At 39.5% G+C, this 25,800-nt stretch overlaps 1 pseudogene; it reads right to left on the bottom strand.

Moving 5' to 3' along the window:
* Positions 1-1,811: 1,811 nt before the first annotated feature.
* LOC102820831 lies at positions 1,812-2,285 on the bottom strand (annotated as a pseudogene).
* Between the last annotated feature and the right edge of the window lie 23,515 nt (positions 2,286-25,800).

Below are 25,800 nucleotides of genomic sequence, written 5' to 3' on the forward strand. Positions count from 1 at the left end.
TATCAAATCTGTTCTTCAGATGATCTCTAAATTCAGGTGGGATATATTCAAGGTCATATTTTGGTTCTCATGGACTTGTTTTCATTTTCTTCAGCTTCAATTTGAATTTGCATATGAGCAATTGATGTGGTCTGTTCCACAATCTGCCCCTGGCCTTGTTTTCACTGATGATATGGAGGTTTTCCACCTTCTCTTTCTGAAAATGTAGTCAATTTGATTTCTATGTATTTCACCTGATGAGGTCCATGTGTATAGTTGTCTCTTATGCTGTCTAAAGAAGGTATTTGAAATGAATAAATCATTGATTTTGCAAAATTCTATCATGCATTCTCCAACATCATTCAATTTGTCATTTCCAGCATAGTAAACCATGTGGTTATCAGATTCAAAATAGCCAACACTAGTCCATTTCAGCTCAGCAATGCCTAAGATATCAATGTTTATGCGTTCCATTACATTTTTGACAACTCCCAATTTTCCTAGATTCATACTTCGTATATTTCATGTTCCAATTTTCATTGGATTTTTATAGCTATTTCTCTTCATTTTGAGTTGCTCCCCAACAGCAAATGAAGGTTCCATGGGCTTTTCTCCCACAGACTTTACTCCATTCGCATCATCACGGTCAGCTCTACTTTGAGGAGGCAGTCGCATTTTGATTGCCTTCCAATCTGAGGGGCTCATTTCCCAGCACTATATTTGACAATGTTTCTCTGCTATTCATAAGGTTTTCAGTAACTAAATATTTGGAAGTAGTTCGTCACTCATTCTTCCTAGTCTGTCTTTGTCTGGAAGCTCATCTGAAACCTGTCTACCATGGGTGACCCTGCTGGTATTTAAAATACCGGTGACATAGCTTTCAGAATCACGGCAACTCACAAGCCACCACAATATGACAAACTGACAGAAGAGTGGTGGACATATTGAGTAAGTATGGTGAAAAAATACAAACCTTGTGCAAACCTTTCCTGATTTTAAACCACTCAGTGTCCCCTTGTTCTGTTTAAACTACTGCCTCAGGGTCTGTGTACAGTTTCCTCATGAACACAATTAAGTTTTCTGGAATACCCATTCTTCACAATGTTATCCATAGTTTGTCATGATCCACACAGTTGAAAGCCTTTGCACAGTCAATAAATCACAAGTAAAAATATTTCTGGAATTCTCTGTCTCCAGCAAAGATTGATCTGACATCAGCAATGATATCCATCCCTAGTTCCTTGTTGAATCCGGCTTGAATTTCTGGCAGTTTCCAGTTGAGGTTCTGTTGCAACTGTTTTTGAATTATATTCAGCAAAATTTTACTTGCATGTGATGTGATATTAATGGTATTGTTTGAGTATTTCTGCATTCTGTTGGGTTACCTCTCTTTGGAATGGGCACAAATATGGATTTCTTCAATCTTTTGGCCAGGTAGCTGTCTTCCAAATTTCTTAGTATACATGCATGAGCGTCTCCAGCACTGTATCAGTTTGCTGAAAGATTTTAATTTGTATCCTGTCAATTATTGTAGCTTCGTTTTATGCCAATGCCTTCAGTACAGCTTGAACTTCTTCTTTCAGTACCATCATATCTTAATCATAGGCTACCTCTTGAAATGGTTAAACATCGGCCATTTCTTTTTGATACAGTGACTCTGTATACCTTCCATCTTCTTTTTTTTTAAAATTTATATAGCATTTATTTACCTTCCCTCTGTCAAACCCTGAGCCAATTACTTTCCCAAGGCTGCCTGGGGAGGTACAAGGAAAGGAATATGTAGGGCAGACGAGACACGGAAAAAAAGAACTTGGGAAATGGAGACAACTCCTTCACATGGCGAAGAGGATGAGAAAGGCCACCATCAGACAAAAGAGCCCCATGGCCTCCAAGAGGGCAAAGCCCAGAATGGCGTAGAAGAAGAGCTGCTGCTTCAGAGAAGGGTTCCTGGCATAACCAACGATAAGGCTCCCAAACACAGTTCCAATCCCAGCTCCAGAACCAGCCCCTCCAACTGTGGCAGCCCCAGCCCCAATGAACTTGGCTGCGGTGTCAATGTCCCTTGAAATCATGCTGGTATGGAAACTTCTACTAGAAGTAAGTGAGGTCAGGGAACGTGGGGCTGTCAAGCTGCTGGAGAGCTTATCTGTCAGTGTCTGGGGTTGTTTCAGTACCACTGCAGACAATGGTTGGTTCAGAAGCTGAGAAGTGCTCCTGACCAGGGAAGAGGCACAGATGAATTTGGTGCAGGTGAACATTTTCAGGGGATGAGGGGCTGTGGCAGGAAAGCTGCTCCAAGTGCAGAGAAGACAGAAAAGGCCCTTCCATCTTCTTTTGATGTTTTTTTCATCGTTCAATGTTTTTCCCAAATAATCCTTTAGTATTTCAATTCAGGGTTTGAATTTTTATTCCATTCTTTCATCTTTATAAATCCTGAGGGTGTGCTTCTCTTTTATTTTTGTTTTTTTAACTCCAGGTCTCACATATTTCATTATAGTACTTACAATACTACAGGTATACAATCAGTAAAACCCAGAACACTGGGAATTCTAGAGGAGCAATACTATCCCAATTTCTCCAATAAAAATTGCAAAACATCCAAACAAACCCACAAACATAAAAGGAAGCCAGCAAAAAAGTAGCGCATAATGTGTGATTCTCTTTATACTAAAGTCTAGCAAATGAAAAACAAATACACTATATAAAGAAACAAAACACAAACACAAACACCTCTAAATTAATAGAGCCATAAAAGGTGGGGAAGATAGCATTATTTCCAATATTCAATGTTCAGTTGAAGGATTATACTTCCCTTATTCCATTGCGTCGTTTGGTCACGTGATTTGCTTTACTTACAGAATATGAGCACAATGATCGTGCCACTTCTGAGTAGAAGTTTTAAAAAGTCAGTGTAAAATTCAACCATTCCTGGTTTCCATATATTAGAAAGTGGGTATATCCAAGTAAGCACTATTTCTTTAGCCTGTTTCCAGAAGTGAAACGTATACAAAGGTGACACACAACTGAAAAGCAACGTGGGCCAGAAATACAGTGAAATCTGTGAGGGGTCAGAACGCAATGGGATTGCCTCGTTTTTCCAGGTCTCCCAAATTTTCTGACACGTTCAGTCTTACCCGTTTTTCATTACTCTCTATTGGTGGAAAATACTGAGTTTTCCTTCTTTGACAGGCTTACAAAAGTTCTAACTTTCACAGGTTTTACTGTAAACCTAAATTTGTGTAAACCATTGTGGTTTTGGAGTTGTCTGATACCATAGCAAAATCTAGTGTAATCGGACCATACAGAAAATAGTCCAATCAAATACAACATGCAAATCTTGTTAGGATCCTGATTTATGAGACAATAAAGAAATTTGAATACTGATTTAATATTTGATAATAATTAATAAATTCTCATTTATTTTTTAGGTGTGTTGATGGTATTGCTAAAACAAAACAGAACCTGTTGTTGTTGACTTGATTCCAACTACTGGTGCTGAAATTAATGAGCTGGAATGCAAGGTCGGTTTGAACCGCAGGCTCATTGGTTCAAACTCACCAGCAGCTCCTCGGAAACCCTATACAGGTTCGCCATGAGCGGTAACGGTAACCGAGTGGACGGCACTTAACAAGAAAAATAACACAGCTACCCTGTAGGAACTGCCCCATAGGGTTTTCAAGACTGCAATGTTGTTGTTTTTTTCTTTGTTATGATCATGCTTCCAAATCATCTTCTTTTTTGGTGGGGATGGTGGTGAAGGGAAGTGGTTAGGACTAAGTAATGAGGGTGAGGGTTGGGACTATGGCTAGGTCTAGCCTAGACCTAGCACTTCTTTTATTGTTAGGGTTATGGTTAGGACTAGGGTTAGTGTGTGGCATTGTGGGCTCATGCGTCCGACTGCAAAGTCATTTGAACTATAAGGTGGGTAGTTCAAGCTCACCAGCTGCTCCTTGGAAACCCTACACAGTGTTGCTATGGGTTGGAATCGACCTGATGGCACTTAACAACAACAAGTTTATTTTTTTGTATTCATTTTATTTTTTGACATCTATTTGATTTCCTCTTCATTTGGAAGTTCTGTAACTACACTATTCTTTTTACTTTATAGTTTTCTGCTATTGTTGTTGCTACTCTATGGTTCTCTCTTTTCAGTCTCATAGGTCTGTTTTACTTTGCATTCTTCACTATTTGGGTTGCGTCTCAGTGATATTGGATATTGTCATGTATGTTAGTTAGTCTCAGGTTGTTGTCTGCTTTTTGTTGGTTTGCTGTCCAAAGAACTCCCTTTAGTAGTTTTTGTAAGTTTAGTCTGTTATTCACAACTGCTTGTAATTTTTGTTTGTCTGAAAATGACCTTCTTTTACCATCATCTTTGATGGACAGTTTTGCTGGATATATGATTCTTGGTTGCAAGTTGTTTCTTTCAGAGATTTATATATATATCATTCCATTGTCTTCTTGCCTGTTGGTTTCTGATGAAATATCAGAGTTTAGTCTTGTTAGTTCTCCTTTGTAGGTAACTTTTCACTTTTCCTAAGATGCTTTCAGGATTCTGTCCTTGTTTTTGGTTTTGAAAAGCTTGATTATTATATGACTTGCTGTTTTTCTTTTGGGGTCCATCCTGTTTGGAGTTCATGCACTTTCTTGAATGAAAGACCTTCTTGTCTTTCATGGTATTAAGGAAGTTTTCTTCCAATAGCTCTTGGACAATAGTCTGTGGATTTTTGGGGGGTCACTTTCTTTTCTGGAATTCCTATCACATTTAAGTTATTCCTCTTAATAGTGTCCCACATAAATCCAGATTTTTAAATTATTTTTCTGATTGTTCTTATTGTTATTGTTGCTGTTGTTAAGTGATGTCGAGTCTTATAGCAGATAAATTTTAAGTTTTTCTTCAAGCTCAGTAATTCTGCTTTCCATTGATTCAATTATTATTATCTTTTTTTTTTTGCCCTTTCAGTGTATTATCTATTTCTGAAGTCTTAGTGTTAATCTTTTAGCTTTCTAATTGATATTATGTATGGTTCCCATTTTTTTCAATTATTTTGTCAGTCTATTTCCTAAGTTTTTCCATAGTTTGTTTATATTTTCCTTGATTTCATCCATGATTTTCTCAATCTTTCTCATAATCCATTGAAATTGTCGAGCTCTGGTAGCATAGTGGTTACGAATCGGGCTGCGAACCTTAAGGCCAGTGGTTCGAAACTACCAGCCAGCGGGAGAAAGATGAGGCTTTCTACTCCCGTAAGGATTTACACCCTCGGAAACCCTGTACAGGGTCGCTATGGGTCGGAACCGACTCGACGGCACTTAACAACAACAACAACAAAATTCCTTACCAGGTAGTTTCAATACCATTTCTGGTGTTATATTTTTTGACACTATATTCTGGTCACTTGTTTTAGGTACTCTGTCTTGTTTTATTGTGTAAGCTGAAGCTGTCTGATTTCTCCAAGACATTGTGTTTCATATTTATATTTTGTTGGTGATTATATATTGGTGCATTCTCAGGTCCTTACTACTTGTTTTCTGTGGATGTGGTAGAGACTGGAAGTGTGAATGCAGTTGCTTTTCTGTTCACTATTTGTATAGCATAGGTCAGGCAGGTTCATGTGCCTCCAAAAGCAGGGGTGCTATACCAGGCACCTGACTCCAGGCAGAGCAGAGGCTGTACAGGAGGAGGTGTCATTGTCCTCTGGGTTGGGAAGGGCAGAGACTAGCTACACCCCCAGCTATTAAGAAGGCATGGGACTAAGGGAGAACTGCACCCCCTGGCTGCCAACTGCCAGCTGCATCCTGGGCCCACAGGACACTGTATGGAGAGCTATTTTAAAACACTCAAGATAGACTCACTGGGCAGTCTGACTGTTTTCTTCTCTCTCACTGCTCCTGTTCAGCTTCCTTTTCCAGTCAGCACTCAGTCCACCTCTCTGTCTGTCCTCTGATGCTCAGGGTTCCCGGTTCATCATCTGTATGTGTTTCACTCAGCTTCCCATGTCTTTCCTGCAGAGGCTTGGCTCAGTGAGTCTGCTTACTCTTCCATCTTGCCCTGGAGCTTTTTTGTTTTTGTTTGGGTGAAATTCACAGAGCAAATTAATTTTCTTTTCAACAATTTGTACACATTTTGTCTTGTGATCTCACTGTACTGGTGCCCGTTACTACTCATCCTTTTTTCCTGCCCCTTCCTTCTTTCCGATCTTTGTTTCTGGGCAAATGTTGCCCGTTTGGTTTCTCATATTGTTCACTTCATGATCTGTGCATTGTTTGTCTGAAAGGTGATCCTTGGGAGTGGGTTTAATTCCAGGTTTGAAGGGTGTCTAAGGGTTATAGTCTCAGGGCTCCACCAATTTTTATCAAACTAGTAAGTCTGGACTTTTTTATAATCTTAAATTTTGTCCTATATTTTTCTGCCAGTCTGTTCAGGACTTTTTATTGTGATTTTGGTCAGAGAGTTCAGTTGCGGTAGCCAGGCACCATCTGGTTCTTTTGGTGGTAGAGCCTGGGGTTCATGTGGCACATTAGTCCTTTGGATTAATTGTTTCCTTGAGTCTTTCATTTTCTTTGCTGTGAGCTGGGAGATCAATAGTTGCATCTTAGATGGCTGCTTGAAAGCTTTAAAGACCCTCATTGTTACTCACCAAAGTAGGCTATAGAACATTGACTTTGTGGACTCTGTTACGCCAATTGACCTAGATGTCCCCTGAGACTATGGCCCTCAGCCTCCAAGCCCAGTGATTCATTTCCCAAGGCTGTAATCTCTACGGAAGCCGACTGCCACATCTTTCTCCGGTTAGAACCACCCACTTTTCTGTGAGCAGCCAACTGCTTAACCACTCTGTCGCCAGGGTTTACTGATTATATTACAGTTATATTAAAGAGAAAAAGAGTTCTTATATGTATTTAAACTTTTTAAAACTATTTTCTTGCTTTTTAGAGGAAAGTTTACACATTAAATTAGATTCATATTCAACAACTCATATACAAATTGTTCCATGACACTGGTGACTGTCCCGCAATGTGTCAGCACTCTCTCCATTTCCATCCATTCAGTTTCGCTGAACCTTATGGCCTTCTCATCTTTATTTCTAGGTGAATATTGACCCTTTGGTCTTGTATGGTGGATTGTTTAAAGGAGCATGTTCTCACCAGTGTTATTATTTATTTTTTTAAGGCCAATCTATTATTTGCCTGAAAGATGACTTCTGAGAGTGGCTTCAGATCCAGGTTAAAGAGGCATCTTAGGGCAAGAGCTCTTATATTTTAAATACATGGTCCAGGCCAGGAAGGGGAGTAAGTGAGGATGTAGATAAGACATGATTGGTCATGAGTTGATAATTGTTGAAGCTGGGTGATTGGGTACGTGCCACTTTATTATACAATTATAACGATGAGTAAGAACTGATTTGATGTCACGTAACAACATATCTCCACTTTTGTTTATTTTTTGAAATTTCCATAATGAAAGTTGAAAAAACAGTTTATGTGTTTGAATAGTAGAATTATCCCTTGGCTCTCAACAGGGTTCAGAAAACAGGAAAATTTGGAAGATGGAGCTGATCAACTAACTTTCGTGAGTATGAGTACCAAAAGGAGGTGTTTGGATCAGTCCTCAGGAAGAAGACATGGCTAAGAGGACCTTTAGTGAGAAAAAAGATAGTTTCCCAAGAGCATTGTATCAGGTCAGAGCCAAGATCCAGAGCCCTGGGTACATGTGGGAAGCAGTGCAAATGTCAGAGAGTGACACTTTACCATGAGAGTGAAAGGGGAGGGGGTGACTTGAATAGAATCCCTTCTTTAGCTATTGTTGTTAAGTGCCATTGAGTCAATCCTGACCCATAGCAGCCCTGTATAGCTATTGGCTAATGTCAAATAGAGAATGTGTTCTTATCAAAGTTTCTGATGTGTTCTCCATCTGCCTTTATGGAATTGGGAGTTTGTTCTATCCACTCTTTGCCTCGCCCAGAATGGCAATACTTTCAGGAAGTATCTTTTCTCTTTGGGTTAATGAGAGATTGTTTTCTATTGCTCTTCTTGTCTCCTACAAAGTGCTCTAAATCACTCTTAATGAGACTCCAGTCTGCATTTCCACCATTTGTACTGCAAGGATCGAGTTTCCTGTAAGTGGAGTAAACAAGGTAGCTGGGCATGAGCCATTTTGTCAGAGTCCCGTCTAAGATAGAGTTGGATAAAGGGACCACTTGGGAGAAGAAGGGAGGGAAGGTACAAAGAGAAGGCCTGGGGGAGGGAAGAAGAGGCTGAGCCTGAGCCAGAAGTCCCATGCCAAGGGAGTGTGCGAAAGACATGTGCTTGAGTGAGAGAGCCAGCATGGGCAGCAACAGAAGGGGTTGAAGGTGCAACAGAGTTTGAGAGGCAGCCTTGTTGGTAAGACCCACTGCCCTTGACCTGAAATGCCAAGTAAGAAGATGCTGCCTCTCTTTCCTTCAATGCCAGATGACTTCTCCTGGGAAAGAGGGAGGAGACAGTGTGTGAGAACAGATTTATCTCCCCCTACCTCCCCCCCCCCCCACCCCACACACTAAAATGCCTTATACAGGGAGGATGGAGAACAGAGCATTGAAGCTTTTGACATTTATGTTGTTTTGTTTTTTATATTGAAGTTTAGAGATGAATTGAAATAGGAAGTGACTGGGAGGTTAAGGAATTGGATGGAGCCATAGTTAATATGGAGTCCTGGTGTAGCACTGTTGGTAAATGTGCTAGACTGCAAAGTCTGCTTGAACCAGGAGGCCTATGGTTCAAGCCCACCAGCTGCTCCTCGGAAACCCTACACAGAGTTACTATGGGTTGGAACACAACTCAATGGCACTTAACAACAACAACAACAATGGTTACGAGTAGCACAGTGGTTAAGAGTTAGGCTGCTAATCTCATGGTCAGCAGCTCTAAACTATCAGCCGTTCTGAGGCACAAAGATGAAGCTTTCTGCTCCCGTAAAGATTTACAGCCTCAGAAATCCAATGCAGGGTTGCTATGAATTGGAACCGACTCATTGGCACATAACCACCATCACCACTAGAGTAAAGTAAAGCAGGGATTGTATATGTGGATACTTGGATCAATTCAATAGTTTTACAACAGCTTACATCCCAGCGAAGTATGACTCCTCAATATTCAAAAGGTTCCTTTGTTTCCTTTAACAACATAAAAACAAGAAGAGAATATTTCTGGTTCAGATTTTTTAGTGGTACATCATATACCTGCAGGATTTCCACCTAGACAAAGCCTGTAGTTAACACCCATACTTCTTCATCTGCCTCCCTTTTGTCTTCTCTCTCTTGCCCTGCATAGAATCTGCTTTCCTGTTGCCCTCTGCACAATTAACTAGGGCCGAGCTTATGTACCATCGTGGACACTAAAAATAAATATCTATATTTTCTTTTAATATTTTGCCTACTGTGACCCACTTTCAATAGCAAGAGGATGAGGTATGTCCTAAATAAACATGTCTATGAACTCTGCTATGCAGTGTTGGCTACTCTGCTCAGCTTTTGTACCATAAACCAGAGTGGTTTTCTAGAGCCAGCAAAAGCGACAACAATTATCCATGTCAATAAAATTGATGTCTAAATTCCAAAATTCCACTTGCTTCATCAAAAATCTACTTCTTTGGGGACTGTTTCCTACTGATGATTCTGGTATTAACAGCTCTTGTTAGTGTCACTTCTGATGTGGCTGAATCACATGTACAATCACTTCTAACCCACCCACGCGTGTCTGAAAACACATTCTTCCGCGATTAGAAAATCAAAAGCTGTGAAGGTTCCTTGCAAACAGAGCACTGGATCAGCTGATGTTATATATATACATAAAACTTTTTGTTGTGAATTGAGTGAAGGTTTACAGAGCAGATTGTCAGTTTTACATTGAATAAATCACACACTTTGTTTCATCTAAATGACTGAAATCCTTTTCTTGTATCAAATTAGCCCGTGTCCTCCCTAAGGTACCTGTTTTCCTATTTTTATTCCACCTTCCTTCCCAATCAACTCTGAATCTTGTTCCAAGGTAAATGTTGCCTTTTTGATCTTGAATGGCTTCCTAGTGCTGCTGTTCCCTCTGTATACCTATCTACCATTGGCTGAAAACTGGGCCACAATGGTGAGTTCCATTCCAGACCTGAAGGCTGATCAAGGGCCATAGTCTTAAATTCCTCCAGTGTCTTTTTACCAATATGCCCAGTCTTTTTTTTTTTCCTATAATTTTGAGTTTTATTCCACATTGTCTCCTACTCTACCTGGGATCTTCTAATGTGATCCCTTTCAGACAGTTGGTAGTAGTTAGCCAGGCACCATCTTATTCTTCTGATCTCAGAGTCATCAAGACTGAAGTTCACAGTTCCATTAGTCCATTGGACTAATTGATTTCAAACATCTTAAATTTTCATTACTCTTCTTTATTCTGCACATAGAGAGACGAATAATTACATCCCAGTGAAGTATGAGAGATGTTAGAAATAACTTACATGGCCGCTCATGAGCTTTTAAGAACTCAATCACAACTTAACTAAAGTAGGATGTAGCATGTTGCCTTTGTGGACTATGTTTTGCCTACTGTTGGTGTGTTCCCTGAAGCTATGGTCCTTTGACCCCAGGCCCAGCATCTCATTGTCTCCAGGTGTCTGGTAATATCCAAAAAGTTTTCATCATTTTGCCCCAGTATGCTCCACCACATCAGTTGATGCTATTTTAATTATTCATTTATAATGAATTTTAATTATTCATTTTTAATGAAGGACCTATGCATATCTTTAGAAATTAAAGTCAAGAGCTAGGCTATCACCTAAAAAAAAATTAAGTTTCAGTTTTAGAATTTTGCTGACACTAGGTGATTATTGTCTATAATTTAAATACTTCAAGTTAGACAGAAAGATATATGTGGTGCTTTAAAACTTCCCTTTAATAGTCACTCTAGGAGTTGTTAATTAACATTTGAAGTGTCCTAATGGGGTATACACACTCCAGGGGGTGATTTGTTAGCATTTAAGGCCCCTAATCAGCAGTCTTGGATTTGGAATCCATGGCTCCAGCAGCTCTGTCAACTTTTCTTACATGAGATGTTAGAAAGAACTTTTTATTGGTGATATGAATGACTTTTGAGGAATGTGTGATGTACAGCACTTCACCAGTAAACAAGTCAAGTATTAATTTCAGGAGAGCCCCAGTTGGTACCGTGGTGTTTAAGTCCTATGCCTGCCATTTAACAGAGGATCTGTCACTTGATCTAACAAGAGTGTCTGCATCCTGCTCTATAATATTGTGACGTCTGTTTCAAGTGAATATTTCATACAAGGTGTTGGCCAGAGAGCTTATGAGGACAATTTGCTTTGACTCATGTGGTGGTGGTGGTGGTGGTGTGCCTTGGAGTCGGTTCTGACTCATAGAGACCTTGTATAGGGTTTCCGAGGGTATAAATCTTTACGTGAGCAGAAAGTTTCATCTTTGTCCCATGGAACAGCTGGTAGTTTCAAACTGCTGTCCCTGAGGTTAGCAGCCTGACTTGTACCACTGGCTACCAGAGCTCCTTGACTCATGTGGTAGTTAGTGATGGTTATGTGCAATGGAATCAGTTCTAACTCATGGTGACCCTGTGTTAAGTTTCCAAGATTGTAAACCTTTACGGGAATAGAAAGTCTCACCTTTCTCCCACAGAATGGCTGGTAGTTTTGAACTGCTGACTTTGTGGCTAGAAGCCCAACTCATAACCCACTAGACTATCAGGGCTCCTATGATTTATGTGCTAATTATTAATCAATATTTGATGATGGAATTCCATCTGAGGCTAATTTTACTGATCCCACCACCCAGTGGTGCAATGATGGTTGAGAAGACTCTAGTGACTAATTGTCAGAGGCCCAAAATTCTACTGAAGCCAAACTGACTTAAGTCCCTTAACCACACTTGGTCCTCAACTTGCTACTGTGAATTGATTGTATTTAAGGAAAAAATAAGGGCCAAGTTAAAAAACAAAAATCTACATAAAATTATGTTTGTATATCTATGGAGTCCTGGTGTGGCGCTGTGGGTTAATGCGTCAGACTGCAAAGCCGCTTGAACTGCAGGTCGGCAGTTCAAGCTCACCAGCTGCTCCTCGGAAACCCTATACAGGGTCGCTATGAGTCAGAGTCGACTCGATGGCACTTAACAACAACAACATATATATATATATATATATGTTACTATGATAAGTTTTCATAAAGTGATATGTGGTCCATCTATCAAAAATTATACAAAGGGGCTTTAAAAAGTTCATTGAAAAATTCCATTATTTTCTAACTCCATTTTTCATAAACTTTTTGAAGACCCCTCGTATAGGGCTTACATAGCCCTCACAGTGCAATGGTTAAGCGTTCGTCTGCTTGTTGAAAGGTGAACAGTTCCAGCCCATTCAGCGATTCAGTGGGAGGAAGACCTAGCAATCTGGTCATGTAAAGATTACAGCCTAGAAAACCCTATGAGGCCTGTGCCTATGGAGCAGTTCTACCTGTCACATGTTGTTGCTGTTTTGTTGTTAGCGCCATCAAGTTGGTTCTGACTCATAGCGACCTTGTATAGGGCTTCTGAGGAGTGGCTGGTAGGTTTGAACCACCAACCTTGCAATCCAGTGCTTATCCTATAATGCCACACTACTCATTATAAGTAGAAATAAACTGAATATCATCCAACAAAAACAACATGTGCCTGCACTGTTCTAAGAAATTCATTTAAGTCTCAGCACAACTCTATGAAAAAATACTATTATTATCCCCAGTTTATCAAAGAAGAATCTGAGGAACAAAATGTGACTTATTGTAGATCATGCAGATCAAATAAGTGAGGAAGCAATGATTTGAATCCAGGTAGTCTGCTGACTCCAGAATTCAGGCTTATAACTGTGATAGACACCAGTTTCCTTTCTGAAAAATAGCAGCCAGGAAAGTGACTCCTTAGGAGCCCAAGGAGTTTAAGGGTTAAAGAAAACTGGACTTGCTGTAGGAGCCCATGGGGAACTAAGGAATTCTGAGGTTTTCCTTGGCTTCAGCAAGGCCCTTACCAATATGGGATTTTTCTGTCAAGCATCATTTGGGCAGCAGGACTTCTGTGATGAATTAAAAATAAAGACCTGTCACTGGGTTGATGATGTGTATAACAGTTTTCCTAGACCCAACAAAGCTGCTGAGTATTAGGAGACTATAAAGAAAAAGGCAGACAGCAGCCAACCTTCCTCTCTTTGTTCCGTATATGACTTTCTTCCTTGTGTAGCCCCTCTATGTCATCCTGGACTAGAATAATTACTCACACGTGTGTAGTTACTGATACGAACCACAGCAAACATTCTTCATGTAGCCATGTTTTTCTCTGTTCTTCTCAACCCCTTAGAGTCCCTGGGTGGTGTAAATGATTAAGATGCCTAGCTACTAACCAAAAGGTGGGAGGTTTTAGTCTATCTGTGGTGCTGTGGGTTAATGCACAGGACTGCAAGGTCGATGGTTTAAGCTCACCAGCCGCTCCTTGGAAACCCTATACAGGGTTGTTATGGGTCTGACCTGACTCAACAACACTTAACAAAAATAACAAGAAGTGCCTTGAAAGAAAGGCCTAGGGATTTATTTCTGCAAAACCAGCCATTGAAAACCCTGTGAAGCAGATTTCTATTTTAACATATACAGGATTGCCATGAGTTAGAATTGATTTGATGGCAACTGGTTTGGTGTTTGGTTCTCAACCACCTCAGCAGGGGTAAGAGTTCAGATGATTAGAATATTAGCACACATAGTTGGTGAGCTCTTAAACTGCAGCTACAAATGTGATCTTGCATCTTTCTTTTGCAAACTCTTTTTGGGACATGGTTTTTAGGACAGAAATCACTGGCCCCCACCATTCCTCTATGGATGTCCTTCACCAATTGACTCACTTTAGTTTCTGCAACATATTGTGCAAGTAAGTGGTGGAGGTCTACTCAGGATCTCTTTCCATTTTCCCATCAGCAAGACAACATGATACCTATTTCTAATAGTGTCATTTTCTCAAGTTAGCTCATTGTATACTCAGGATCCTGGTGAGTCATGCACTCAAACACACACGCAGGAGTATAGGAAGCTGGCTCTGAGACAGCAGACCAGCGCAAGGGCTCTGACACTCCGACTTTCAGATCCTAAAATTTTTAGAGGATTTAGAACTTTGGAGTTGGTGTTAGTTACTTGACAAGTTGTCAATTATTAGAAATCCCCAATGTTTATGTACAACATTATAGATATCAGGGTGCTTTTATGTAAAACTACAATGATTAGCTAATATATTCATCAAACTTTAAGTACTAGGAATTGAAGCCAATGCTGGAAAATAGGGAGATATAACACAGGGGCTTTGTTGATTTTCTGGGGGTTGTTGTAGTTGTAGGTGATAGTAGCCCAACTCAAACTAGCTTAAACAAAAAACATTAACTCATGTAACTGTGGAGTCCTGGGGTAGTGCTGTAGGATAGGCATTGGGCACTAACTGCAAGGTCGCAAGTTCAAAGCCACCAACTGCGCCTTGGAAACCCTATATAGGGTCACCATAAGTCAGAACCAACTTGACTCACACAACAACAACATGAAACTATAAAGTTCAAATGTAAATTTCAGGCATGGTTGGATCAAGGGGGAGCAATTTATTTGATCAGGATTCTCTTTTCTTAGTTCATCTTTGCTCATTTTTGTTACTCTTTGTGTGCTGGCCTCATTTTCTCTTGCTAAAGATAGCTTCCTCTAATACACCCTAAATAAATGACTGTAAGAAGCTTGAGCTTACATCATTCTTAGAGCTCCCAGTTGCAGGGAATAGAAACCCTCTATTCTCCCCAGAATCTATATATCAAAAATCAAGGAAGACGCTGATAGTTCCTCCTTCATCATATATCCATTTAACTGACTATTTTAACAAGTGGGGAAAATACAGTTGACCCTTAAACAATATGGGAGTTAAGGGCACAAACATTCATGTATAACTTTTGACTCCCCCCCAAACTTAAGTACTAGTAGCCTGCTGTTTACTGTTAACATGTATTTTGTATGTGACATGTATTAGACTGCACCAACATCTCAAGATGAGATTAAAAAATATTTTTCAGTAAGTGCAAGGTTTTTTGCACCTGTATGTCAAGTTGCAGTGGATTTTCTTCCTCTTTTTTTTTAACAATGGTTCTTATGCTGCATTCATTTATCTTGAAATAATGGATAATTGTGGTTGCCGACCTCCATCTATGGTACATACTAAGCAGTCAGTTCTTTCTTGTATTATGTATGGCGCTTCTTGGGAGCACTTCCAGGATCACTAGTGGCATTTTGTATGGGTCCAATGGTGTTATTCAAGGTTCATGATATTTCCTGGAAATATGTGAGAACCATGAAATATCACTTTTTACTGCTGCAATGTACAGTTTATTGGAGAGATGAACTGCTCATCAGAGATAACTAGCACTACTTGTAGTTAAAAAAATTTTTTTCACATGTAAGTGGACTCAAGCAATTTAAACCCCTTGATCAGTGTCAACTGTAATATTCAGATTGGTCGGAATTGGGTTACCTACTTATCCCTCAAGGAGTCCTGGTAATGCACTGGACTGCAAAGTCAGTTTGAACTGCAAGGTTGGCCGTTCAAGCTCACCAGCTGCTCCTCAGAAACCCTATGCTGGGCTGCTATGGGTCAGAACCAACTCGATGGCACTTAACAACAATGGCAACTTATCCCTCTGGGAGGAGGCATTCAATCTCACTTGTGCAACATAAAATATGCGTCACACACACAGACATGGGAGATAGACATTATGGCAGGCATTCACTGTGCTAGCCAGTATCCAAGATGGCCCCAAAGGTCCTTCTGTTTATACTTCCACACTGAACCATACAGGCCCATTCTGGCCTATATGAGCAATAGAGTACTGTGGAAGTGATGTTGTTTGACCTTCAAGACTAGGTCATAAAAGATATTGCACTTTCCAGCATGCTCTCTCAGATGACTTGCTCTGGTAGAAGTTGGCTGCCATGTTTTCAAAATACTAAAGCAGCCCTATGTGAAGTAGAACTGAGGCCTTCTGCCAACAGCTTGTCCCAGTCTCTTAGCCTTTTTAGTAAATCATTCTGAAAGCGGAGCTTGTAGCCCCAGAAAAGCCTTCAGATGACTGTAGGTAGCTCTGGGGTACATCTTGACTGTGACTTTGTGAGAAACCCTGAGTGAGAACCACCCACGTAACCTGCTTTGGAATTCCTGGATTATAGAGTCCACAAAATAATATACATGAATGCTTATTCTTGTTTTAAGTTAATACATTTTGGGATAACCTTTCACTTATCAATAGAAACTAATACATCCACTTTTCCTGCTCTCAAATAGCTCATTACTCAGCCTGAACATTTAGACTTTGAAATAATCAACTTTAATTTGTGCATGGGGTAGGCAGAGAGGGAATAGAGGAGAAGCCTCAGTGAAAGTTCTATAGGGTAGGGCCACTTTGAGCTGACTTTAAGGATGGGCACAAGCAGGCATGATAATTCAGCAAAGGGAACAGTACAAGGGCTCTGGAGGTCAAGAGTAAACCATGTGTTCAGGGAAATGCAAATAGAATACTGTGGCGGTAGTTAGGGCAAGGGTTTATTAGAATTACCAGGATGGTTTAAAAACTATAAAGAAACTCAGACTATAAGCCTATTCCTTAGGGCTTCTTTGTTTTTTAGCTTGATTAGTTAGTTCGTTACTATGGAAGGGTGTGTCTACAGCAATGGTTTCTAGGAGGCTTTCTGGACCACATGCATCAGAAATGTAGCCCCAAACCAAACCCAATGAAGTAGGCTTTGGAAGTGAGTGGAGTCGGGTCGGAATCTGCATTTAGACAAGCACCCAGGAGGTTTTTCTTCACACTAATGTAGTGGTTATACTCTCTGGAGCTGACTTAATCAGATTGATTTGAAATCATACATATTATCATGAACATAAATTACAAAACAGGCAAATTGTGTGAAAATCAGGAGAGCACTGGCTTATGGAAAAAGGAGACTTTCAAGAAAGAGGTCATGACTCCAAAATTGGGTTTACATTCATGCCACAATGAATGCTAAATATGCTTAGTAACAATTGGCAAGAAATACATCAAAATACCCTTGGTTATACTACGGTGTTGGTATTGTGTATGTTGTTGGGTTTTTGTTGTCTTGTATTTGTAGTGTAGGTACATTACTCCTATAATTTAAACAGTGGTTTTCAAATTTTAAAAAGCTGTTTAAAGTTGTAGAGAAGTTAAGTTGGATGAAGACTGAAAAGAGGCTATTGGCCTTGGCAAGTGAGAGGTTATTGAGGACCCTTGAATGAGGGGGTAGAAGCCAGATTACAGTGGCTGGGGAGTGCACAGGGAGGAAACTGAGGTACCCAGTATAGACTACTAGTCAAGGACTTTGGCATCAAGGGAAATATAAAATATAAAATTGTTCATTTCAAAATGTTTTTTACTAATTATAAAAGTAAAACTTGTTTATTGTATAAAAACCAGGTAATATTGTTTATTAAAAATGAAATAATAGTTACCCATAAACATACCACCCAAAATGGAAGAACAGGCTTTGCATTTCTCAATCTGAAAGAACTCAAGAAAAAAATTCAGGCCTTGACTTTCAATATTGAAGGATTCTATGGGCAAAATATTGAATGATGCAGAAAGCATTCAAAGAAGATGGGAGGAATACACTGTACCAAAAAGAAATGGTCGATGTTCAGCCATATTAAGAGGCAGCATGTGATCAAGAGGCAATGGCACTGAAGGAAGAAGTCGATGGTACATTGAAGGCATTGGCAAAGAACAATTCTGGGAATTGATGGAATACAGGTTGAGATCTTTTAACAAATTGATGCGGCACTGGAGGCAATCAATCATTGATATCAAGAAATTTAGAAGAAAAGCTACCTACAGACAGATTGGAAGAGATCTATATTTGTGGCCATTCCAAAGAGATGTGATCCAATGGAAATGTGGAAATCATCAAAAAATATCATTAATATCATATGCAAGTAAACTTTTTCTAAAGATAATTCAAAATTGGCTACAACAATACATTGATAGAGAACTGCCAGAGGTTCAAGCCAGATTCAGACAAGGTTTGAAGCATATCATTGCTGACATCAGATGAAGATTGGCTGAAAGACGAGACTACCAGAAAGATGTGTATCTGTGTTTCATCAATTATGCAAAGGCTTTAGACTGTGTAAACCATGACAAGTAATGGATAACCTTGTGAAGAACGGGTATTCCAGAACACTTAACTGTACTCATTAGGTACCCGTACATAGACCAAGAGGCAGAACAAGGGGATACTGAATGGTTTAAAATCAGGAAAGAGGTACACCAGTTTTCATCCTTTCATCATACTTATTCAGTTTGTATGTTGTTGTTAGCTGCCTTGTGCACAATAGAATGAAACACTGTTCAGACCTGCACCATCCTCACAATCACTGTTAAACTTGAGCCCACTGCTGCTGTCACCGTGCCAGTCCATCTCATTAGGACCTCTTTTTTGCTGACTTTATCAAGCATGATATCATTTCCCAGAGACTGGTCCTTCCTGATAATATGTCCAAAGTATGAAGAAAAAGTCTCATCATCCTGGGTTCTAAGGAGCATACTGGCTGTACTTCTTCCAACACAGATTTGTTTGTTCTTCTAGCAGTCCATAGTACTTTTAATATTCTTCTCCAACACCAAAAACAAATGCATCAATATTTCTATGGTCTTCTTTATTCAATGTCCAACTTTCACATGCATATGAGGCTGTTAAAAAATACCATGGTTTGGGTCAGGTGCACCTTAGTCCTCAAACTGGTATCTTTGCTCCTGAACACTTTAAAGAGGTCTTGTGCAGCAGACTTACCTAATGCAATGCATCATTTGATTTACTAACGGCTACTTCCATGAATGCTGATAGTGGATCTAAGCAAATGAAGTTTTTGACAACTTCAATCTTTTCTCCATTTATTATAATGTTTTTTATTGGTCCATTTGTGAGGATTTTTTTTTTTTTTTTAACAGTATGGGTGCAACAGTATGGGTCTTTGATTTTCATAAATAAGTATTTTAAGTACTCTTTGCTTTCAGCAAGCAAGGTTGTATCATCTGCAAATTGCAGGCTGTTAATGAGTCTTCTTCCAATCCTGATGCTATATTCTTCTTCATATAATTGAGCTTCTCAGATTATTTGCTCAGCATACCAGTTGAATAAGTATGGTGAAAGAATACAACCCTTGAACATACATTTCCTGATTTTAAACCATTCAATGTCCCCTTGTTCTGTTTGAATTAATGTCTCTTGTTCTATGTATATGTTCCTCATGAGTACAATTAAGTGTTCCAGAACAGCTATTCTCCATAATGTTGTCCATAGCTTATCAAGATCCACATTTACTTTGCACAGTAAATAAGGCACAGGAGTGGTTCAAGCTCACCAGCTGCTCCATGGAAACTCTATACAGAGTCACTATGGGTCGGAATTGACTCAACAGCACTTAACACCAACAACAAAACACCTTTCTGGTATTCTCTGTTTTCACCTAGATCCATCTGACATCAGCAATGATATTCCTCCTTCCACAGCCTCGTCTGAATCCGGCTTGAATGTCTAGCAGTTCCCTGTCGATATACTTTTGCAGCTGTTTTAAAATTATCTTTAGCAAAATTTTACTTGAATGTGATATTAATGACATTGTCCGATGATTTCCACATTCCATTGGGTCACCTCTCTTTGGAAATAGACACAAACATGGACTTCTCTCAATCAGTTGGTCAGGTAGTTGTCTTCAAAATTTCTTGGCATAGAAGAGTGCCTCAAATGCTGCATCAGTTTGTTGAAAGATTTCAATTTGTATTCCATCGATTCCCAGAACTTTGTTCTTTGCCAATGCCTTCAGTGCACCTTGGACTTCTTCATTTAGTACCTTCGACTCTTGTTCATATGCTATTGCTTGAAATGGTTGAACATCGACCATTTCTTTTTGGTACAGTGACTCTATGTTCCATTCATCTTCTTTTGATGTGTTTTGCATTATTCAATATTTTTCCCTTAGACTTCTTCAGTATTGCAACCAGAGGCTTGAATTTTTTCTTGGGTTCTTTCAGTTTGAGAAATGCTGAACATGTTCTTCCCTTTTGGTTTTCTAACTGCAGGTATTTGCACATTTCATTATAATATATAAGTTTGTCTTCTTGAGCTCCCTTGTGATTAAAGACCACAGCCTTCACCATCTCAATATAAAAGAAACAAAAATCCTCACAAGTGGATCAATAAATAACATCGTGATAAATAAAGAAAAAGATTGAAGTTCTCAAAGACTTCGTTTTGCTTAGATCCACTATCAACACTCATGGAAGCAGCAGTCAAGAAACCAAATAACGTAATGCATTAGATGGAGTCCTGGTGTGGTGCTGTGGGTTAATGTGCTGGGCTGCAAAGTCGGTTTGAACTGCAAGGTTGATGGTTCAAGCTCACCAGCTGCTTCTTGGAAACCCTATACAGGATTCCTATGGGTCAGAACCAACTAGAAGGCACTTAAAAGCAACAATAACAACAACATTGCATTAGGCAAATCTGCTACACAAGACCTCTGTAAAATATTCCAGGGCAAAGGTATCAGTTTGAGGACTAAGGTATACCTGACCCCAGCCATGATATTTTCAATTGTTGTTGTTGTTAAGTGTTAATGAGTCAGATCTGACCCATAGCAACCCTATACAGGTTTTTCAAGGAGCAACTGGTGAGCTTGAACTGCCAACCTTGCAGTTCAAACAACTTTGCAGTCTGGCTCATTAATCTACAGCGCCACACCAGGACTCCTCATATAAATGTGAAAGTTATCTACTAAATAAGGAAGACCATAGAAGAATTGATGCTGTTCAGTTATGATATTGGAAAAGAATATTAAAAGTACCATGGATTGCCAAAAGAACAAACAAATCTGTGTTGGAAGAAGTATAGTCTGAATGCTCCTTAGAAGCCAGGATGGTGAGATTTCATCTCTTATATTTCAGACTTGTTATCTGCAGGGACCAGGTCCAGGAGAAGGACATCGTGCTTGATAAAGAGGAGGGTCAGAAAGAAAGAAAAAGACCCCCAATGAAATGGCTTTACACAGTTACAGTAACAGAGGGCTCAAGTGTAATAATCGTGAGGATGGCACAGGATTAGCCAGTGTTTTGTTCTGTTGTGCACAGGGTCACTGTGAATTGGAACTAACTCGACAGCATCTAACAACAACAAGAAGAACAAAATAATTACCCATAATCCTACCACGCAAAAGTAAACTATACTAGCCCTTTTGGCTTTCTGAGCAGCACCATGGCAGTCGGCAAGAGGAAGCACTTTACAAAAAGTGGCAAAAAAGGAGCCAAGAAGAAAGTAGTTGATCCATTTTCTAAGAAAGACTGGTATGATGTGAAGGCACCAGCTATGTTCAATATAAGAAACATTGGAAAAACACTAGTCACAAGGACTTAAGGAAGCAAAATTGCATCTGATGGACTCAAGGGTCATGTTTTTGAAGTGAGCCTTGCTGATCTGCAGAACGATGAGGTTGCATTTAGAAAATTCAAGCTAATTACTGTGGATGTTCAGGGCAAAAACTGCTTGACCAACTTCCATAGCATGGATCTTACCCATGACAAAACGTACTTCATGGTCAAAAAATGGTAGACCATGATTGAAGCTCACGATGACGTCAAGACTACAGATGGTTATTTGCTTCACCTGTTCTGTGTTGGTTTTACTAAAAAATGCAACAACCAGATTCAGAAGACATCTTATGCTCAGCACCAACAGGTCCGTCAAATCCAGAAGAAAATGATGGAAATCATGACCTGAGAGGTGCGACAAATGACTTGAAAGATGTGGTCAATAAACTGATTCCAGACAGCATTGGAAAGGACATAGAGAAGGCTTGCCAGTCTATTTACCCTCTCCATGATGTGTTTGTTAGGAAAGTAAAAATGCTGAAGAAGCCCAAGTTTGAGTTGGGAAAACTCACAGAGCTTCATGGTGAAGGCAGTAGTTCTGGAAAAGCTACTGGAGACGAGACAGCTGCTAAAGTTGAACATGCTAATAACTATGAACCACCAGTTCAAGAATCTGTTTAAAATCCAGACTTGTAATGGTGACAAATTAAAGATCTTATTTGTGAAAAAAAAAAAAAAAAAGTAAACTATACTAGCAGTTTAGTATATTTGTTGAATGACTGTTTTCCATTTATAACAATGCTGTGGGGCAGAGAGAATAGATCAAAACCGTCCACACTATTCTCTTTAGTTAAGTAAATCAAGGTTCAGAATTGTTAAGCAACTTTTGTGAGGTACTAAAACAGGCCATAATAATATGTTTTGTTGCCATAGTGCTTTGTAGTTTCCACAGCAGTTCAAGTTGTATTTCCTGGTTGCCCATCCTTTCATCCCCTTCAGTCTTACCCAACTCCACCCCACCCTCTGGCATATTGGACAGTTTAGCCTTTTGTCCTACTGTGCCCTGAACAGTTTTCAGCATAGCACCTCTAACATTTTTATGCAGGTGTGTGTTTACACGCTTGAATCACTCATTAGAGCAGCGGTGTAAGTATAACTTGCATTATTTAATGTCTGTTCTAGCCATCTGAATCCTGCTATGGCATTGATGGATAAGCACTAGACGGCTAACTGCAAGGTTAGTAATTCAAACCCACTAGCTCCTTCTTAGAAGCCCCATACAGGGTCACTATAAATCAGAACCAACTTGATGGCACTTAACAACAACTTCTAGCTATGGTCTTTGTAAATTCCCCACCAAATGACTTTTTCCTGTTGGGTTTGAATAAGAGAATGTGGGAGAAGATACTAAAGGATTATATGATTCAGCTCATTGTGATTGGTCAATTTTGCCATCCTGTTGGGTATAAATGAACCATCTCAGAAGCAGAAAGGGAATCTCATTGCCATCAAAGAAGACGAGTCAGGAGTGTAGTGTGTTCTTTGCATGTTCAAACTCCTTGACCCAGGGACAGAAAGCTGTTACACCTGAGAGGTGGCAGAGGAGTGGCAGATGAGCTGCAGAATGAAAGAAGTAGAGCACCAGACAGTGCAGTGGAATTCGCAGCCCCCAAAGCAAATAAATCTGAGTGCCTTTGGGCAGGAGGTTTACTTGCTGAGTAGGTTGCCTCTACAAACTTAATTGGAGAGGTAGATTTGCTGACCATGGTGTTAGCTGAGCACCTTCATGCTGAGGCTTATAAGCAGAAGGAAGTGCTCTTTGGGCATTTATTAGCAGTGCTAAAAGAGCTTTGTAACATTGCTGGTACAGGGAATCATCTAAGAGGCCTGTGGCTGAGAGGCCAAAAACCTAAGAGAGGCCCGCTTGTGGGCCTGGCTAGGAAGAAGCTGTCCTGGCTGAAGGAACGTTTTAGATCTGAGCATTTCAACTTTTAGTTGTAAACTGTTAACTTCCCCAGCAAGCCCCATAACTGAGGATGGGTTCTGAGTTCTCTGGGGCGACTGCAATGAGTTATCATACCTAACTGAGAAGTAGACAGTGCTGTGGGAAAGACAGTTGGTGACAGATTTGGTAAAGAATGTTGGAGTGGGGAGGCATGTCTAACTTCAGCTCTATAGAACTCAGCTTTGGGATGATGCGTAATTTGATTATCTTCCTCCCCTCTTAGAGGAAGTCAGATTCCACCCCACAAACATGGCCCCCACTTTTTGGCAACACCATAACTTTTTGAAAGTAGGAATTGAGTCTCATTTTTGTGCTTCCAGTTTCCAGCATAGCACTTGAGTCATTGCACAAAACATGTTTATGGAATGATGTATAATGGTAATGTTTTGATATCATAACCGCTGCAATTTTCATTTCCTGTGTTTCCTGTCTCTCTATACTATCTCTTGAATTTTGGCAGCAGCTATAGGATGATGCATTGAAAATATAAACAGTCAAACTTTTGGCTTTTGACTTTCAAAAGTTTGGGTAGGGTATGAACAGATTAAGAAGACTGTCTAAAAAGCAGGATTACTGATTTCCTAACTATGGTCTAGTCTGGATGAGAAAGAAGAGTTAAGAGAAAGGAAATAATGTAAACAATGATATGTATCTTCAAGAAAGAGGTTTATGCACTACCTTTCATCCTACTGAACCTGTTGAATAATCTCAATAAACTTGCTGAACAAGAGAGAAAATAAGAACAAAAATCATGCCATCTGTGATTTTGCTTGAAGCAAAAGAACAAGAAGAAAAGGGAGCATCTATGGAAAGCTTTGGATTCCTGGTGTAGCATTGTAGGATTAGCACTGGACTGTGAATCACAAGGTCGGCAGTTCAAACCCACCAGCTGCTCCTAGGAAACCCTACACAGGGTCTCTACAAGTCAGAACCAACTCGACAGCCCTTGATAACAACAACAATGAAAAACTTCAATGTTAAATCTAGGTGTTGAATATATAGACTTTTACTATACTTCCTATTTCTTTGTATTTTTTAAGACATTTAAAAATTTTTAAATGAAATTGGTATTTCTATCTTAACATCCATATCTCAAAGCATTTCAGCCCAAACCATACCATATGTTTATATAGAAGGCAGTCCTTGCCATAAGTAACTGCAAGTTAAAATGGAGGGGAGCACTATCCTCTCTTTGTGGGATGTCTACAATGCCAACCAAAAATAATTGGTCAACATTCAACCATTTCAGAAGGTAGCATACAATCAAGAACAGATATTAATGAAGGAAGAAGTTCAAGCTGCACTGAAGGCAATGACAAAAAACAAGGCTTCAGGAATTGATGGAATACCAGCTGAGATATTTCAACAAACAGATATAAGACTGGAAGTATTCACTCATGTATGCCAAGAAATTTGGAAGGTTAACTATCTGACCAATCAACTAAAAGAGATCTATATTTGTGTTCATTTCAAAGAAAGGTTATTCAACAGAATGTGGAAGTTATTGAACAGTATTATTAATATCACATGAGAGTAAAATTTTTTGGAGGATAATTCAAAAACAGTTGTAGCAGTACATCAATAGGGAACTGTCTGAAATTCTTGGTAGATTCAGAAGAGGATATGAAATGAAGGATATTATTGCTAATAGCAGCTGGATCTTGGTTGAAGACAGATACCAGAAGGATGTTTACCTGTGTTTTCTTGACTATGCAAAGGCATTCAACTGTATATTGTAACAAATTATGGATAACTTTATGAAGAGAGGGAATTCTACAATATTTAATTGTGCTCATGAGGAACTTATATATAGACCAAGAGGCAATCATTAAAAAAACAAGGGGCTATGGCCTGGTTTAAAATCAGGAAAGGTGTATGTCAAGGTTATATCCTTTCACGATACTTATTTAATCTGTATGCTGAGTCAACAATCCAGGAAACTGGACTATATATGAAGAAGAACTCAGCAGTGGGATTTGGAAGAAGACTTTAACATTCTGAGATATGTGGATGACGTAACCTTTGTTGATTAAAGTAAAGCTAACTTGAAGCACTTACTGATGAAGATCAAAGACTACACAACCTTCAGTATGGTTTTGTTGTTGTTATTAGGTACCATTGAGTCTGTTCGAATCATAGAAACCCTGTATAGGGTTTCTGAGGAGTGAGTGGTGGGTTTGAACTGCCAACCTTGTGGTTAGCAGTTCATTGCTGATCCTACAGCATGACACCAGCACCTTTGCAATAACCATGTAGAAACCATGTCTGATTTTCCCTGGCTTCACAAGAGGGGAAGAGAGTCAAACTCAAAATCATCCAAGGTTGATACCTGTGAAGCAGAGGTCAGACATGCA

The sequence above is a fragment of the Chrysochloris asiatica genome, unplaced genomic scaffold (assembly GCF_000296735.1).
Source record: "Chrysochloris asiatica unplaced genomic scaffold, ChrAsi1.0 scaffold00181, whole genome shotgun sequence".
Classification (NCBI taxonomy): Eukaryota; Metazoa; Chordata; class Mammalia; order Afrosoricida; family Chrysochloridae; genus Chrysochloris; species Chrysochloris asiatica.